Source organism: Impatiens glandulifera, chromosome 1, assembly GCF_907164915.1.
Source record: "Impatiens glandulifera chromosome 1, dImpGla2.1, whole genome shotgun sequence".
NCBI classification, from domain to species: Eukaryota; Viridiplantae; Streptophyta; class Magnoliopsida; order Ericales; family Balsaminaceae; genus Impatiens; species Impatiens glandulifera.
Window position 1 is genome coordinate 29878729 of NC_061862.1, and position 21714 is coordinate 29900442.

Here is a 21714-nt window from a genome sequence, read left to right on the forward strand (position 1 = left end):
TTCAAGGGAGAGTTTGAATTTTTTTTTTCTCCCATGTTATACTTGTATAGTTGTTTTTTATAAAAACAGTTTTTGTTATATACATTATGGACTATTTTTAAACAAAACAAAATTTCATATTATTATTGTTAGAAAACAAATATAAAAGTCTTATAAAATTAAGAATAAATAAGTATATGGATGATATTGTTATATATTTATTTGTTGTGATTAGTATTTGAAGGTCAATAACATAAATATCATCTCATATCATTTCATCCAATCAGTGAAACTAAACAATTCAGGTTGAAAATTGAAATATAAATTATAATTGTTATCATTATAGACATCAAAATGTTAATTTATATAATATTTTAAAATATAGTTTACTTCTAAATTATCCTATACATGTAAATTACCAATTTTATTGTTTAATTTGTTATATAATTTATTTTTCAAATAGTCTGAGTTTCTCTCTAGACACTTTTTAATTAGAAGTTATTATCCTTAAAGTCCAAAATTGATTAATAAAGAAGTTAGGGTGCAAAACATAGAAACTTGAAACAATGGCACTATGTGGAAGAAACAAGAGTTTAATTTTGATTCACCAACTTTTAACTAACTAATTAAATAATTGTTAATGAATGAAAGAATGAATGTCAAGTGGCAGTTGGGGTTGTGGAGCAGGGTAATAATTGGATGGTAAATCTTAATACCTTTAATGATTAATTTAACCATTTTAACCCTCATTTTATATGTACCAAATTGGCCAAAGTTGAAGATGGGGCCACATTACATTTTTACCCCCTTATCACATTACATTTTTATCCTCTTATTATATTATTATATTCAGTCTCGTTGAGAGGTTCTGGTTCGAACCCGTCAGTCAATCGATAAATTTTGTGTCTGGTTAAATGATTAAATATGTTTACGAGCGCTTAAGTCTTTGGCCACAATATTCCTAAAATTCAGGTTCATGTTATATTTAATCTTCGAAGGCATAAACATAGTCATGCCAATTATTCATTATATCTTACAATTAATTAGTAGAGTGGATGAGTTAGACATTGTTTTATTTATGATTTTATTGCAAAAAAATAGTTACTAATTAAAAATCAAATCAGATTTTCATTTTTTTCCCCATAATTTGTTGGTTACAGGCTCCATAGATGGGTCCCAAATTACTTTTTATATATGTTGAAAAAAGTATATATATTTATATATGATCGATCCTTCTATTTGCTGTTTTTTTCAACTTTTTTATTTTTTTGGTAAAGAGAGGGTCTGGTGATGAATATCGACCATTGATATGATCTAGCTAGCTAGTGAAAACCCAATGGTCCAATTAAGGTCCAATCACTTTTATGTGACAGAATAAGAAGAAATGGCTACTTTAAATTGATTAATTTCTATCTAAATTAAAGGCAAACGGTTACATTATTGTTATTATTATTATTAATTGTACGTACGTGGTGCCAAAGTGTGATGGCAAGCACATGGTAGACCCATCATCTCAATTACTTGCATGCTTTAATTTTCCCCATGCATATCATTGTATTTTTGTACGTACCAATTAATTAAACATTATTAATTGAATACATAGTCTTTTTTTTTTCTCTGAAAAAATTATTGGCGTCAAATAAGTCAAAAAAGAAGATGTTATTTTATCTTATTTGTATATGCAAATTTGAATAAATAATATTAGTTGGGTTGGGTTATTTGAAATTAATTTCAAATAATTTAGTTTATCATTTAGTTTCATCCATCTCTCCGTCGATCTAAATTAAATCATATTTATATATACCTTCAAATAACTCACTTTTCAATAACTTATATAAAAAATATATATATTTCAAAATAATCTCAAATTACTTCAAATTAGAGCCCATATCCAATTACTTTCTTCCATCATGTCTGTCACATTTTCTACTCTTTTACTTTTACAATAGTCTATCTTCATATATATAACTATATCTATGAAACTTACCTTTTACATTCAATTTCAAAAAGTTATTTTGATTGATTGATATGAATTTGTAAAAGATACTTTTTAAATAAGCCCCGTCTATTCATCTTTACATATTATATATATTTATTTATTGAAAAAGGCTTCTTTTTTTTTTTTTTTTTTTTTTTACAAAATAACAAATTTCGACTTTTTATAAGAAAATCTTCGGAATTAATCTTTCACAACACTTAAAATTATTTTTAAAAGTTTTATGATGAGTCAAAATCGAAGATTTATTAGAAAATCTTTGCAATTAATTATTCCCAAACTTAGAATTTTTTTTCTTTTTTTTGGATGAGTCAAAACCGAAAGTTTATTGGAAAACCTCCGCAATTAACAATTTCAGAAAATGTAAACCTGATGGTTCTTTGAATAACCTTCGCAATTACCCCATTTCCAACACTTAAAATTATTTTAGTTTTTTGGGAAGGGAAAAATCGAAAGTTCTTTGTAAAATTTTCGGTAAAAAATTGTAAAACCTTCGGTTTTACACGACTCTTAGAATATATTTTTAATAACGAAAGATTTGTTCTTCTCAGCAGTGGCGGACCTACAAGGGGGGCCTTAGGGGCCGGGCCTCCCCCAACCAGGGTAAAACTTTTAAGATATTATATATATATGTTTATTAAATAAGGCTTTGCCCAAGTGGTTTTGGAGCTGAAATGTATAGTAGAGGTCTGACATTTCTTTTTATACAAACATTATAGTATTCTAATAAATAACATTTATTTATATAAGTTAAAATATAAAGAATTATATATAAAATAATAAAAATCATATAATATTATTATTTACTTTAAAACTATATTTATATTATAGTTTATTTATATATATATATTTTATTAATTTTAATATAATTAATAATACAGATTACTTATAAATATAAGGGTAAAATAACCATTTATATAAATATAAGGGTAAAATATTATTTTATATTTCTTAATTTTAAATTATTTTTAAATTATTTCAAAAAATAAATGTATTTGTTAGATTTTATTTAGGGGTTGTGACACATATTTATTTTTAATCATTTATTTTATGTAGGATATAGAATAATGAAGATGTTCTATAAACGAATTTGTACTTCTACATCAATTAATGAGCCTACTAATGAGTCTAATGTTACTGATCAAATATACATGGTTAGAATATAGCATATCAAAAGATGCATCATTTTGTTTTGGTGTTATCTTTTCAAACCTTTAAATAGAGAAAACGTAGATGATACATTTATAGGAGATGAGTACAAAAATTGGAAAAGAGCATTAGAAAGATTCAATCGTCATATGAGAACTTCAAATAGTTGTCATAATGAAGCTAGAATTCAATTTGAATCATTTTAAGATCAAAGACATAACGTGAGAAACGTTTTACGTACACATGGTCGTGATATAGAAATAAATTATCACACATGTTTAACGACAATATTTGATGTAACACGCTTTCTATTGAGGCAATGATTACCTTTTCGAGGATATGATTAGTCAAGTAGTTCATCAAATAAAAAAATTCTTGAATTGATTGATTGGTATAGACAACGTAATGAAGATATTTGTCTTCTTTTGTACCGACTCAGGGACAAGAATAATTTAGTAATTGTGCTTATTAGTATTTTTATGTAATTATCGAGTAAAATTTTAATTAAAAAATGCATTTATTTGATAGCAAAAAAATGCACGTTATTATGTATTTGGCCCCCCGAGAAAATATTTCTGGGTCCGCCACTGTTTCTCAGGATTATTTCCGAGAGTTTTTAAAAACTTTCGGTAATGTCTGTCAGTAAAGATCGTTTTTTTCCGGATGAAATTTATGTACTCTGCAATTCTTCTCTTTAATGTGCAATATTGATAGAAAACTGTTTTTTATTATTTCCTTATTTATCCCAAATACTGTTTAGTGATAGAATCTTTCCACCTCATTTAAAAAAAACAAAAAAACAATCTAGATAAGATAAGAAGTTTATTTAAAATTGTTTACCATATGTAAACTTTGTAAAAAAAAATTAAATCGTAAAATTTTATATTAAAATAAAATAATATATATATATATAATTAAGTATAAAATCAATCTAAGAAACAATAATAAGCAAATAATATTAAAAAAATTATAATTATATAGAAATCATTTATTTGAATAAGTAATAATTTATTCTTATTTGTTAATATAAATTTATTTATGTAAGAATCGAAATAATTTATAAAATTATAAATTTAAATAGTAAGAGTTTAATTAATTAATTATTTATGTAAATACTGAACTATTTACTGTTTGAAGCTCATACTTACTTTATTGGGCCGCCAAAATGAAAAACCCAAATTGATAACTCAAGAAGAAAGGCTTTATTGGGCTGAAAAACAAAAGAAAGTAGGCATGGGCTTTCTATTTTTAAGATTGGCCTGCCGAAAATAAATGGTTCCTGGGCTTCAATAATGAATACAAAGAAAAATTATCTTTAAACCCCTCCACTATTATGAGGTTAATAAATTATCACCTCAACTTAATTTAAAAATAAAAATAAATTGAGACATAAAAAATTGCTAATTTGTTTGACTTAGTAGAAAAATATAAAAATAAAGTTCCCCGACAATTTTTTTCAAGGAGAGCTTCGTTAAACCACACTCGACAAGAATATAACATTAGGTGAATATATTTCACGAAAACATATATATAAATGTACATGGACTAAAATACCCATAATTAACCTGAAATTAAAATAGGTTGACAATTGAGTAAAATGTGATAAGGATAATTAAAACCAGTCAAAATAACAGTGATTATTGAGAAGAGATGATAAATTGGGGTTGATGAAGATAATGATTCATCTAGTCCATATGTACTATAAGTAGGTGCTCTCATCATCATATATGGCCTTCTTATAGGGTCCCCCATTCACAAACAATGTCGACTCTAATGCCCTTTGACTGAAATTATACTACATCAAAAAGATTAAAGCAAAGGCTCTAATAGTAATGGCTTGAATAACAAGATCATTCTTTGCTATAATGATGATATATATAGAGAATTCACTCATTAGGACAGTCTGTCGACCACCTTAAAGACTTTGATTTTTTCGCAAATTTTAATTCCCTTAATATATTTTCAATCGGGCCCTTCTTGCTTTTCCTCGTTTTGTTTTTGTTTTGTTTTTGTTTAGTTTTTTTTTGACGTCAAGATGATGTGTTTGTGAATAATTTTATTTATTTAATATAATAAATTAAAAAAAAAGACCAACAACGTGCTTAATCCAATCAATGTGGTGGGTGAAAATCATTAAGGTTTGAAATTGTTATTTATTGACAATATTGGTGTAGCTCTGACCGAGGTCATGTTGGCCAATAATTATTAATTGCTTACTTATTATCTTCTTGGTTCTGATCATGTTGACCATTGAAGAATGAATCACTCTGCATGGTCATGTAGTACACCTGCGGAAGACCAAATATTCTTTCATGAAAATTGTTAGTCAAATGCCTCTTCCTCTTTGCAATAATAAAGGAAATTAATAAATTTTTGTTGAATTCACAAAATAAGTCCCTAAACTTCACAAAAAAGTAGCATAAAAACTTATGTGGGAAGGGTGGTAATTTATAGGAGCTGAAATGTTTTTTTTTAGAACGTTGAGTTTCTTTTCAATTTTAGAGTGCGGCTAATTATCGCAAGTTAAACCATTATATAACTATAAACACATTTTACTAATTAACCAGACGAGCGAAACTTGTCGTCTGACGAGCTCGAATCTAGGATCTCATGGATACTTGGGATATCCACCTCTTTTTTACCGCTAGACTAGAAGAAGGAAACGTTGTCGGTCATCCGTCCAAATACTGCCATCATCTGCCAAAAAAGGCCTAGAAGGGCAACAACCATATTGAGATTTGGGGTGTCCTACGCGCAAAAAAAAGTATCACAATGTATTTTTTATGTTAAGTTAAATAAATATAATAATTTTGTATTAATATTAACAAAAAATAATTTAATTAATTGGTTAAATGTTATGTTAATACATAGTCTATAGTCACACTTTGATAGTATTTTTTTTATTTTATTTTGAATGTCCGTGTGAGGGGTAGGTCATAGGCGATTGCCTAGCTGGCCTTACCCTAGAACTGGCTATGTCGGAAGGGTGTTAATTTTATTGTTGAATTTACTCATGTTGTTTCAGGCAATGAGTTTTTGTTACCAATGATATTGCCTTACATAGAAGGTGGTCATGATGAGTGAACAACATTTGAGGCTCTACAGGACCAATTTATTGCGGTTCTAGAATAGTTTTTATATCTTTTAGTAGCTTAAAATAAATTTATATTCTCATATATTTAGAGATTTATATTGATAAATTGGACATATATAAATATCATAATGATTTTTCTTTTAATATTCCAGAGTTAAGTAATAATCACTTAATATCTAGCATTTAATTAGTCACTATTTAACCCTTTTTTTAAGTCTAGTGTGTATTGCATGGTTTACATTTAAATTAATTAATTCATTTACTCATTGAAAAAAAAGAGAAAGTGAACAAAGGAGGCATAATCATGCGTTGTAACAAAGCTAGCAAAGCCTTCTACATTATATGCTAATTTAATATTTCATAATAATAGTAATAATGCCCCGCTCTAGCTCTTATATATATATGGTGGGCCTATTAAGATAAATATATATATATATATATATATATTCGTATAATTTAGATTTTTAAAAATATATTAATTTAAATTAATAAAAATTAACACATTAAAATATATATAATAAAAACACTATAGATTTACTAGTGCTCAGTGCAAAGAAACCAATAACCTTATCCAAGCTAATAAACTAACAGTCTCCGCCCTGAGATTTGGGCCTAGTCTCGGGTAAAAAAAAAAGATCGAAAATATTGTTGTCCTAAGTCTATTTTAAAAATCGATTAAAAAAATAGTTTTTAATAAGATTTGAACTCACAATCAACTAAACATTTTAAATATCTTTCACCACTAAGCTACAACATTTTTGTTTAATATTTTAATAAATTTAATAAAAATATCTTACCCGGCCCTTGTAACTAGCAACTAAAATATTTCATATATAAAAATATTTTAAATTTAAAATCCTATCACAATTCACGACCCCACGGGGTTTCTTTCTTCCATTAAGTTATTCTAAGTGCATATTGAGTTTATTAGTCAAGACAGTTGATACTTAGGTACATTTGTGTGAGTTTAACTAAAATAGTTAATTAATGATGATAAACACATAATAATTCAAATAAAAATAAAATTAACCATATATATATATATAATAGACTTAAAACCTGTAATTAGAGGCGGATCTAGGTAGGGGCTTGGGTGGGTTTCAGCATACCCGAAAAATAAATGTTTTTTGTATTGTTCAAATTTGACATTACCCGTCATTTTTAAATTTTTGTAATTTAATACACTAATTTTTAAAAAAAAAAAATTAATTAAGAAAAATTAGCATGACACCCGCTTCCATTTAAAGAACTTCCAAATGGGATCGAACATGTGACTTTTTTGTCTCTTAAGCCGACTCTTACTATTAAGCTATTTTTATGGTAACACTATTTTTTTTATCTATTTTTTTTTAAAAAAAAGACAAAGCTTACTTTTATTCACATTCTTTTTATCATAATTTTTTAATTATTTTTTTAAATCCATCTCAAACTTTTTTTCAAGTCCACTCCAACTCGAATTTTAGATCCACGGTCTATATCTTCTATCTTCTGGTTAACTTTGAATAGAGGAGTGATAGAGTGAGGGAATTTAATGAGGGAATTTGGTGAGGGAATGACGTGGCATCACCTTCATTGGTTGTAAAATGTAAAAGTGAGAGGAAAGAGAGTAAAGAGAGAAATTATTTGATTTTTTCAGCGAATAAGATTATGCCACATCATTCCCTCACCAAATTCCCTCACCAAATTCCTTCACCTAATCATTTCTCCTTTAAATAATTAAAAGGCTTAGTGATTATTAGCTTCATTAATACATTTTATAAATGCATGTAAATAGTGTTTATGTAATAAGTAGATATATTAACTTTAACAACAAATAAATTAGCACAAATAAATAAAACACAATGAACATCAATAAGATTAATAATTTGGAGTAAATAAAAAATATAATTTAAAGAGAAGACTTAAAGTTTGATGGTTGAACATATTCTTAACATCATAGATTTAGTTCAGATCAGATGCGGATCTATGTACCCTAATCCCATTTGTTTAAAATATGACATTAACTCCTCGTTTATTAATTTTTTTAATTTAATATATTTCTTTTTTTATTTAAAAAAAAAAGATAAAAATTTATTTTTTATCCATTCTCATTTTATCCATAATTTTCTCGTTACATTTGTAAGCTCATCCCAATTTTTTTTCAAGCTTACCCTAACTCGAATTTTTAGATTCTGATTCACACATCAGGTTAACCCAACGAGTTTATCTTATTTTTAAAAAAAATACTTATTTATTTTTCTTACTTATCACTTTCTCAGTTCCTCTTTCACAATTTTTTAGTTCTCATTGAATTTATATGTTTCTAGTTTCATTTGGGTAGATTATTGATTTAAATCTAAAAATTTATAGTTCTAGACACGGTAAATGACAAACTCTTTTATTTATTTCAAGTTCCACTTCCTACTTAAATTAGTTGATTTCGCTTTTACCAGATTAAAAAAAAATAATTTAAGGTGGCATTATAAGTCATAATTTAAACCTAATTTTTTCTCTGGATAAAAACATAGTTATCAAAAATATCGAAGGTTGTAATTTGATTTGAAGCCTTGTCCCTCACCTACTATAAATAATTTGATGGATTTTTGCTATTTTTGTATTATTTTATTATTATATGAAACTCACTGGTTGAACTAGTTGACTCATCGATTGAACTAGTAACATAGTGACATAGTCCCTTCACGGGTTGATGACCGGCCGGGTTTCAAAACTATAATAACTTAGAACTTGTTTGATATTGATTTTTTTTAAAGATTTTTATTCAAAACCTAATATTTTTTATCATTTTATTTAAATACAAAATATCTTTTATTTAATAATTTATCTCTCAATTTTATTTTTAAAAAACAAATAGAACTAATATGACACACAACTATAATCCTTTATTTTTCATTCAAAATTATTTAATGAAAACCAAACTGATGATATTTTAGTCTCTTATGTTGACTTCTTCTATTATATCTCATTTATTTAAAAGTTTAAGCGGACCATGTCGGTGGGTGACATGCTAGTTCTCTTTTAGTTAAAAATAAAATCTCATTTATTTAAAGAGTATAATTTTATCCAAAACCAAAATAAAAAAAATCAGATCAAATAAGCTCCTAAAGCAATTACTAATGATTCAAATCAGCTCAAAAGCCATTTTTTTAGTGAATAAGCCCTGTTCAATGTTCATTTTATTTTTCATAAATGCTTGGGATTTGAAACTGCATAATATTATTATTATTATTATTATTATTATTATGTAGTGCATATTTAATTTGGTTTAGGAAAAAGTTAAAAAGTTTTGGTTTACTCTCTATATGATGACATTTCCCACTGAAACCAAAACAAAATTAAACCCTCTCTCCAACCCCCCATCAAGCCCAGCTTCTCTCTCCTTTTCTTGTTTCAAACGAAACAGAGAGCTTTACCAGCAAAACAAAAAAGAAAAACAAAAGTCTATAACCCTACCTCCTCTTGAATCTCGATCGATCATCAAAAGCAAAATCTTGAAGAAAAGATCTGCAATTTCCATGGCATGATCCATCAGGTCGTCAAGTGTATCACTGCATGCTTAAATTAATCATGTCCCAACTGCACGCCATGGATTGATCGACCGATGAGCTTGAAGACAGAAATTAATAGATGGGCGGAGTCAAAATCAGTAAAAAATTAACCTTTTTATCCCTCCTTATGCTAATGCTTCACCTTCACCTTCACCCTCAGAATCTGGCTGCTGCAGCTGTTCAGACCTTCAATGGCGGTCAACATTACCTCAAAGGATCAGATGCGGTTCATAGGATTAATGGTCGTGCTAATGCTCCTCCTGTTGCTGCTTTTGAGGAAGAGAAGAGAAGGGTTTACACTGGTCCGAATCCTCTGCATAACAGATAAGTAATAATATGAACAATCGATCTTTCATTTTCAACAATTTCTCTTCTTGAATTTTGATCGCACCATTAGTACTGTACTTCACTGTTCAGACATGATTTTGCTTGATACCATGAAATATTTTAAGATCTGCAGGATTTAACTTTTTTTTTTGCATATACTAAATGTGGTATAATTAATGTTTGAGTTTCTATTTTGAAATCATTATTATGAATAATGTTATTATAATTTTAATTTAGTTAAATAGAAACCAAAAGAGTCTCATCTCAGATGGAGAGGATCATTTGAATTCACTATCAATGATAATCAAGCTTTATTATGTATACCACTATCATACAAGTAAAAATCATGTTTATCATTCAAATCAATAAATAATGTCAATTTAACTTAAGGTCTTCTTATGAGAGTGTGAATAAATAATACTAGTTTAAGAAGAAGTGATTGCAAAAAATATAATTTAACATACTCATGTATACTTACTTTTTTCAATAAAGATGAAATATTTAACATTTAGTAAATAAACTTGATAAATTTAATCTAATACAATATTAAATACAATCAACCTTTACAATTCAAATAAGCCAAATAATATATTAATAAATTCCTTTGAAATTAATGAAACTTTAGGGCTTGTTTGGTAGGATTTTTAAAAAATAAATCTTAGTTTTTAAAAATTATTAGTAGGTAGTGATTTTGAAAGATGAGTTAATTATATTATTTTTAAAATAATTAGAGAATATTTTAATATTTTGATGAATAAGTTGAGAGATATAATTAATGAGAGATGATATGAAATGATGATTAATTATCCTTATTTTTTAAAATAAATTCAAGCACTCTAAATTTTTAATAACTCTAAATTTTTAATAACTAATAAATGTTTTTTTACCAACAATATATAATAATACTCAAAAACCCAATTTAATGTCTTTTATTAGTTAAAAGTACTTTTATGACAAACCTATATCTAAATAATTTTGATATTATAGGGCATTTAGGTTTTTAGACTTTATTTACTTCTTTCAAAATTATGAATGAATCTTCTCCCAATTAAAAAATTATAATGTGTAAGAATCAATTTCATCATTTTCCAAATCGTTAAAATAGCACAGTTGTGTGTGAGACTGAATGTGACGTGAAAGTAGCAGACTCTTCTTGGGACCTATCAATAATTAACAGTCCAGCAGATTGTGAATTTGTCTTTTAGAAGAAGTATTTACAGTTAATATATATATATTTTCTAATTTATACTAAGAAAATATTTTATCATTTTTTTATTAAGAAATTTTGTATTAATAATTTGAACCACTTGACCAAGATACACCTTTTTAAAGTTTTTTTATTAATAAAATTATTATAAATACAACTTTTAGTAACAAGAATGTTTATATTAAAAGTTGAACACATTTTTATAAAATTTAAATAATTGCACACTGAACATATATTTACAGATCTACCCATGATAAAAAATAATAATTAAGTATAACCACTAAAATATTAAATGAGAATTTAAAAAATTAAAGATCAAGTAAGATTATCATGTAAAAAACACTAATAAATTAGCAAAATTATATTTTTTATAATTATAAATTATTTGATCATTACAATTACTTGGATTTAATAATAACTTAGTAATTATTATTATTTTTTAATTAATAATATTAAATTTAATCAACAATTCATTTTAAATATATTGTTTTGTGTGTTGAAAATATATTTTATTATTTATAGATATAATAAACTTAATTAAATTACATTAATAATGACATAATTAATCATATTAATTCTTATATATATTAAATAAAAATATATTTTTTTATATATAGAATGTGATCTAAAACTCATATTCAGCACTTATATATATATATATATATATATATATATATATATATATATATATATATATATATATATTATAAAAAAAATTGTTAAATTAGAAGTATATTCTTAAATGATTAATGTAATAAAGAATGATAAAATAAATCATTTTAAAAAAATTAAAAAATAAGATAAATTTATACTTACAAATATAATAATCCATGTAATTTTATAATACTTATTAATTCTTGATTTTTTTCTTCTTCAAATTAAGATTTATTACAAGTATAAAATTATCAACCACATCCTATAACTCTTAATATTTAATATAATTAATTATATTGGATAGTTTTATTATAAAATATTATATTTAATTTATTATTATTATTATTAAGTAAAAAATATCATTATTATGATATAATTTAATTAATATATATATATATATTATTAAAAGTTTGATATTTATAGTAATTTGTAAAATATTTATGAGAAATGATTAGGTGAGGGAATTTGGTGAGGGAATTTGTTGATGGAATGACGTGGCATAATCTTATTCGATGAAAAAATCTAATAGTTTCTCTATTTTTTCTCTTTCCTCCCACTTTTACATTTTCCAACCAATGAAGGTGATGCCACGTCATTCCCTCACTAAATTCCCTCACCAAATTCACTCACTCTATCACTCCTCAATATTTATATTATTAATAATTTTATTATTATAGTTATAAGTTAAATAGTAAATATAACCATTATTATATACAATTAATAAATAACTATTAAGATGTGTTGAGTATGTATGGAATTGAAATTGCGTTATTTTCAATTTCTAAGTTTGGTAAAATAAGATTAAGAATTGAAATTAGAATTATAATTTCAATCGAATTCAAACTAAAGTATTTTTTAAAATTTTGAATTTCATTCTTTTTATTTCAGAATTATAATTCTAATTTTAATTTTAATTTTAATTTTTTTTTAATTTAGAAAAATAAAATATTATATATATATATTTTTTTTAAAAATAATAAATTAACATTTCAAACTAATATATATTTATTTTTAATTTAGGAAGTTAGATGTCAAATCAATATTTTTTATTTAGGAAGACAACATGCTTAACACCGATTTTTTGTTTAATTTAATAAATTAACATGTCGAACTAATATTTTTTCTTTACTAAAATCGACTTCTAAACTAAAACTCTTAATATTTGAACCATTTGTGCCAAACAAATATCTTAATACTACAAATAATACAAATTCAAATTGTTTTTCTTATATTTTATTTTCAAACATAGAAATTATAATTCAAAATGTAATAATTGAATTTAATTGAACGTGAATTATTGTGGAATTAGAGTTAAAATTAATAATAATAAAGATTGTACTAATAATTCAATTTAATATTATATTGTTTGTTATATTTTTAATTTAAATAAATTTTAAATTATTTCAAATTTAAATATACACAAAATTTATGTATTTCTTTTAAAAATCTATAACAAAATAAATATGGCATTAAAGTATCATCTTCTTTTCATCAATATCAAGATATGCATTCAATATTTTATATTGCCAGACCAGACTGAGCAAAATAATGTTTCAGTGAAAATGAAAACGAAAATATTGTTTACGAAAATGTAATAAATGTTTGCAGTTATTTGTCATTTTCAATTAAATAAGTCAAGAAAATCAAATTCTAAAACATAATACGTGCGAAAACATCCGGCCAGTCATGCAAGAAAAGTAACAAAAATTAGTATTGAATTTATTATAAGTTTGTAAGCAATATTATTCATGACAATGATGGAACATGTAATAAATAAATCATTTTTCTTTAGTAACACCAACAATGTTATTTAATTGTAAACACTGCATTATCTACATATCCACATAAATATGATATAAATATTAAAATAAATATAAATATTAAAATATTATTATCATATTTTTTTAAAAATGAAATACCCAAATATTTATCTTTTATTTTATTAAAAGTTAAACTAATTCTAAAATTTTAAACGTGATTTTGCCACATCTAATATAATCAAACTTGTTGTTGACTACGCACTTCTAAGAGTCGTGATTTTTTTTATAGCTCCAAACACGAAGACATGACCATGCACATTTATATTCGCTTAAATATGACACGACACCAATATAACATAACACTTTATCACAGTTTAATTGAACTTATAATCTCAAATAAACCGTGATTCATGGTTGTTCGAGTTGTTATATTAATTTTAATACTTAAGTTATTAAAAATATAATTTATTATAAATTAAAAGAAATAAAAATTAAATCATATATAAAATATAATTTAATAATAAAAAGAAAATAAATAATTAAACTAGATTTACTCCAAGACATGTAATAATTAAAGAGTTTTTTTTTGTAAATAGATTCAATGATTCCTGTTTATACTTGAATTAATTGTTGGTGAACATATCTTAGAATATAACTGAATTTAGAAATTAAAAATTATAATATTTTTAACACAAACTTGGATATAATTAATTATATCATCATATTGAGGACGGATCAGGATACGATGGTAGGGTGAATTTAAAAAATATTAGGGTGAACTTAAATAAATAATTATTATTATTATTATTTTTTTTTTTTGAATAAAACGAGTAAATAAATATAAGTTTAATATTTTTTAATAATTAAATAAATAAAATAATGAATTTTATTGATTTTTTTTTTTAAAATTAAAAAATAATGTCACATTTTAAAATTATTATTATTATTATTATTTTTTAATATATATCCGTCCCGACATATTCTAAGTAAAAGTATCAAATATATATATTTTTTTTATAATAAGTTAATTAAAAAATGTGAGATTTAATTATTATATATGATGTTAAAATAAATGTCTGAAATTGATAATTTAAAAATTTTTGTACAACATTCTTAATAAATATAATTAAATTACAACTTTTTTCAAAAAGGAATAAAAATGGGTTTAATAATATAATTGATTAGGCATTAAAATGATATTAAGTCTTCTCAATTTAGATTTTAACTTGTACACTAACTTCAAATTAATTGTTTGACAGAAATTTATTTCTCTGTGTAGGATCGATAGTATGTTTCTGTAAAACATTTATCTATTAGGCTAATTTTAAAAGTAATATGATTTATTTATTGATTTAATGTTCTTTCATTTTTTTTAATGTTTATTTATATTAAAAAAAACGTTTAAGAACCACGGTAAAATATGACATGATTTTTTTGATTGAATATTATCGAGTTCTCGAGAATAACGATTAACTTCTTGATATTAGTTTTCTGAAATAAATATCAGAAAATGTCATAATAATCTAATTACGAATGATGCGCATCGTACGACTATGATCGTTGAAAGTTCAACGATTTTTCTCAAACCAGATAGTGTATCAAAAAATAATTGAAATGATAACACAAATATGTAGGTATATCATATAAACTACATCAATTCAAACTTTACAACAATTATCCCAAAATTTGGGAATCACTCAATGAATCTCAATAATACTCTACAAAAAAAACTCTAGATACTAGTCACCCTTCGACAATGCAAAAATAAGTGAGTTGCCGATTCAACCTCCTCGTGACACATACGACTAAGAATAATATAATTTTTTTATTCACATATCATCTGTAAAAATTTCACAATGAAAACGCTCTATCCAGAGAACGAAGTTTTGGGATAAAATCTTTTACTCTCAAAATTTCTATGCCAACAAAAATTATATTAAATCATTTTAGCGAACAAATTATAGCAATATATACCCACATACAAATTATCCATATCTTGTCAACGAATATCATATTATTCAGACGTATACACTTTTGTGCGTCATTATGTTTTTTCATTTTCTAATATCCAATTACTACTTTGGAACCATTTACTCTAATAATAATATTTCAATTTTGTTATACATATATGGTTGATCAATATAAATAAAATCTTGTAAGTTCAATATTAATTATTATTTTCACTTAACTTATGCCCGATTTTTTAAGTTAATTTAAACATTATATTTGTTTAACTTTATATCATTAATTATTTCAAGTTATTAAAAATATTAAATAATTAAAATTTTATTATTTTAAAAAAATTAATCATTTAATAAATAATTTTTTTAGATTATTATATATATATATATATATAATTATTTATTTGAAAAAACAGAGCAAACAAGTTCCTACTAATTAAATTCTCTTATAAAAAGGATATAAAACTATATTCACAACCAATAATCAAGGATTTAATAAGGCAACAACCCAAACTTACTAAATAAATTAAGAACACTACAAGAAAAGGGTCAACCAAGTAATGAGTAAAGAATAAACTTATTTCAAAATCAATTCATTTTTAATGCATTGATTTGGCTTCTTCATGATTATTAGCCAAGTATTTTTAATGCATTGAATTTAAATGATAATGTCAAATCTTCTTCCACAAAATATATTCCCCTCTAAAAATTCAACCAATTACTCTAAAGTAGAGATTGACACTATAAGAATTGTGGATTCATTGGATTGGCCTCAAGTTTTGCATACCCTTTGTAGGACATAGTTAATTTAGAGAAGACACGACATAATTTAATCATACTAAAACTATATGCAGGTTAGCATTAGCACAACCCCAAAATCATGGTTCTTATTTTTGTTTGAGAAGATTTCAAGATTTTTAATTCAAAGCTATCCTGATTAGTTAGTAAATATTTTATTAATTAAAAAGTCAATTAATTAGTAAATGTATTTGAAAAACTCATTAAGCATCATACTTCCTGCTCATGTGATAATTATATCTGAAGCTACCCACTAAGCCCATTATTTGGTGGCCGGCCCACCAAATAATATGCAAGATATATTTCTTCATATGAAGTACTATTTGCTCTAGATTTTCCTCACAGATTTAGTTTAAGTGCTTTGACTGGAGGACTAATTAGCTTCATTTGATGTCATCCCAAAATATAAGATATATATATATATATAGTCGACAAAGCAACAAATTAGTTGTCCAACAAATAAGAAAAATAAAATGAAAAAATCTTTGTGACGAATAAAAGTGTTAAGCAAAAAATTTATCACATTTCATTTAGCGTTGATAGAATCATGTTGGCACGACTTTTGACATTGCACCAAACATTGACAAGTCGTCGCCTACCAAAAATTTGCATTGCCCACAAAAGACTTCCACATAGTAGGTTCTTTAAATTTCTCCACTTTAACCCAACTCATAAAGACCTTTCTCAACCAAATTAGTCAATTAATATGAATTAGTTCTTTGATTTTTTTAATATAACTGATTAATACAACTTACCTAATTTGATCTTAATTCTCATGTTTTGAATCTTAGCCATATTTGTCTTTCTGAATTGGGAGAGAAATAATTCGTCTATCCTCTTTTTTAAGGCTCATCAGTGACTGACCTGATCATTCATGCTATAATTAAACCTAATTTATCACTCTCTTAACATATTTTATTTCTTTTAATGAAAAAACTAGGAGGAGGAATGCAATTACATAAAGAATTTCATTTGTCATCTATAATTTTCAAAACTACTAGCCAAACAATTAGAATTGAGATAAATAGTTGTAATTTTCAGAAAAAGAATAATAAGATGTCATCACATGCATTTGCATAGATTACCACTCATAGAGGACATAAACAAATAAAAAGAATAAAAAATATTATCTCAACAGTTAACAATTTTTTTTTTGTTTCAATGTACATATAAAATATAAATAACCAAATAAACTAAGATATTTTTATTAATTTTAACTTTAAAATATTATATATCTCTATATTATTTAAAAAAAAATAATAATTATATAAACCTCCCACAAAAATATTCAAACCTAAGGATATTCACAAAATGAAAGTATTTTTTCTACTAACAATTGAACTACCATCTTATCCAACATATGGTTACAAGTTTCTAATTCATTATTGCCATTAAAAAGTTAGAATAAATCACAATCTACCCAATTTTCACTGGGAAATTTGATTAAATAACCTCAAAGATGAGGTTATTTGATCCGGTGGTGATTTACTAATTAAATTGCGTTCGTGATATTTTTATTTTTTTTGACGAAATTATCCTTGTAGCGAAACGCTAAGGGACTTAGCGTTTCGCTAAGTGAATTAGGTTTAGTATAAATACTCTAATTTTTTATTTTTTTCATTTTCTTTCTCTCTCTTCTCTTGTTCTCTCTTTCACGACGGCGGCGGCGGAGGCGACGGAGGCAGAGGCGGCGGGGCGGCGGTCTAACCTAAATCGATTTGCACGATCTTCATTTCTTTCAAACCCTAAACCTAAATCGATTTACACTATCTTCATTTCTTTCAAACCCTAACCCTAAACCTATTTTGCATGCAGGTCAGGTGAAGGATGATTCTAAGGTGTCGATTCTAAGGATGTTTCCATGATATTCTCAAACCCTTCTGTTCTTATTTGGTTTATATTGTTTCATATTTATTATTTGGTTCGTTCATATCATATTGGTTCATATTTCTGGTTCATATTTCTGTTTCAGGGTAGTTTCGCTAAGTGCTTAGCGTTTCTTTAAGTGCTTAGCGTTTCTTTAAGTGCTTAGCGTTTCGCTAAGTGCTTAGCGTTTCGTACGGATGGTGGTTCACATCGCTAAACAGTATCAGAATCATGGTCTCAAACTTCATGATTTGTTATAGGTACAAGCAAAACTTGAATAAATTATTTAGCCTATTTGAAAACTATTATTATGTTAATTTAAACTGAGTCTTTTGTTGCAGGAAGGGAGCATGGGTCTTCTGAAAAGTGTTGAGAAATTCAAGCCTCAAGCTGGTTGCAGGTTTGCTACTTATGCATACTGGTGGATAAGGCAATCCATTAGGAAGGCGATTTTCCAACACTCTAGAACGATCCGCCTTCCAGTAAAATATTATTCCTTTCAAGAAGCTAAAGCAAAATGGGAGCAGCCAAGGACCTGATGCCTATGCTAACTTGGTCATATAGGAAAGGATTTTAGACTAATTGGAGAGACTATTTTTTACTTATTCTCATTTAAATTACTGGAAAAAATATAGCAATCTCTTCAAAAGTTTGTTTTTTTAATTGGTAATAGATTTTGTATATATGAAAACATATAATATGTAGTTCACAGTTGTAATTGTAATTTTTAAGTTCATGTGGTAAAAAAGAATAATATATTTGATAAGACTATTTGTTCTTGGTACAATTTCATTTATGCAGAGCTCTTTTATTCATTGATAGAAGTGAAGTTCTAGTTCTTTATACTATTAAGATAAAAACAAGATCTAAAGAGGCATTTCAAGATTCAAATTTATGTAAGTGAACCCCATATTTGAAGTAATGTTCTTATAAAAACTATTCATAAAAGGTGTGATTTTTTTTAGATTTCGATTATACTCCATCATGAATGTCTTAAATATGGAATCGAATCCAAGCCATCACGGACTTGAACCAAATGATCAAAAGTTCAATTCAGATTGGATAGTTAGATAGCTCGGATCGGTTTGTATTCTTACCCAACCAAGGTCCATTAATCATAATTCATAAGATGTGTTACCAATATTTTGTTATAAAAATTGATTGAAAGTTTAAAATTTGGTTCTCTACAATAGTTGAAAGATTAAACAACACAAATAAGAAGAACCTCTCTATTCTATTCAACTAACAAACTAATAATGAACAACATCACTAGCATGAAGATTCAACCATTCAAATAAAAATCTAATCACCCCATGAAGATTTCCCACAAATGAAGAATACACAGTATCATCAGGAACAAAACCAGCTTCTTTCATCTCATCAAACAATTCAAATGCCTCATCCGATCTTCCCACCTTCGACAAACCCGAAATCATCGCAGTATAACTCACGAAACGCTAAGCACTTAGCGAAACGCTAAGCACTTAGCGAAACTACCCTGAAACAGAAATATGAACCAGAAATATGAACCAATATGATATGAACGAACCAAATAATAAATATGAAACAATATAAACCAAATAAGAACAGAAGGATTTGAGAATATCATGGAAACATCCTTAGAATCGACACCTTAGAATCATCCTTCACCTGCATTCAAAATAGGTTTAGGGTTAGGGTTTGAAAGAAATGAAGATAGTGTAAATCGATTTAGGTTTAGGGTTTGAAAGAAATGAAGATCGTGCAAATCGATTTAGGTTAGACCGCCGCCCCGCCGCCTCTGCCTCCGTCGCCTCCGTCGCCGCCGCCGTGAAAGAGAGAACAAGAGAAGAGAGAGAAAGAAAATGAAAAAATGAAAAAATTAGAGTATTTATACTAAACCTAATTCACTTAGCGAAACAAACGCTAAGTCCCTTAGTGTTTCGCTACAAGGATAATTTCGTCAAAAAAACTAAAAATACCACTAACGCAATTTAATTAGTAAATCACCACCAGATCAAATAACCTCGTCTTTGAGGTTATTTAATCAAATTTCCCATTTCCACTACCTTTCATGCAATAAACAATGTTGGATAATTTATATTATTTCAAAATCTAACAAAAAAAAAAAATAATAATAATATTAAGATTAAGTTTGATAACTTGTATTATAAGTAAGTGTGATAATTTGTTTTTAATGAGAACAATAACATATTTATTTACAAATTTAGTTCCAGATGTCAAAATAGCTTATGTAATGGACATTTAAAATTGTGCAAACAAAATTAATAAAATATATTATATTTAAAAATAATAATGTTATTATTTTTTTACAACAAAAAAATAGGAGACATTTATTATTATCATCTTCATAATAGGTGGTCCAGTACCTAAGAAAATGTATTAATTATTATTTGATAATATATTTAATATTTTAAATTTTAAATTCTTTTTTTTTAAATTCTAATAATAATTATAATTTATAAAATGTACTTATAATTCTTAAAATCAATGATAAATTCAAATACAATATTTTTAAACAACAATTTGTTTTTAATAAAATTAAAACTTTTAATTAATTTATAATATTTTTAATTTAAAATAACTACTTCAATATTTTCTACATAAATATCTAACAAACCACATAATTAATGTAACATATTTCTAGGCAATCATTTTATTTTGATATTAGTTACAGATAACCCTTTTCTATTAGTGTAAAATAGTAAAATATTTATTATATCAATATATTTTTTAATATATATTTTTAAAATATTTTATTTTTAAACGTAAAATAATTTATTAATTAAAAAGTAAATATTTTTAAATATAAGGTTAATTATAACAGTTTTAAAAATATATATAATAATTTTAAATAAAATATATTAATATAATGATGTTATTTTGAATAGGGGTGTCAAAAATGAACTCGACCCGCCAACACGACATGAGTCGACCCGAAGAATATTGGGTTAGGGTTGAGGGTTTTCGGGTTTGAATTATTTTGGGTCAGACCCAAAATATAACCTGAAAAAGAAAATTGGGTTGGATTGGGTTCGGGTCAACCCGGGTTGACCTGAATAAAAATAATCAGGTCACTCATCAACCCAAACCCACCCACCCAACCCGACCCACCTAATATATTAATAAAAAAAACAACTTGCCTACCTTACAAAAAAACCCTAACCCTAACAGGCCTAACCCATATCCTTAATTTCTATTCATTTTCTTCCTTCCGTCTTTCTCACTATTCCTTTTCTTCAATCTTTCTCACTTCTCTTCAATATACATTCCTTCTCTAATTTTTATCTTTTTTAATCTCTTGAACTCCGCTAGTATCCAGCAATAAAATGAGTTCACAAATTAATATTGATCTTGAGGAGGATAGTGTGGAGGGTT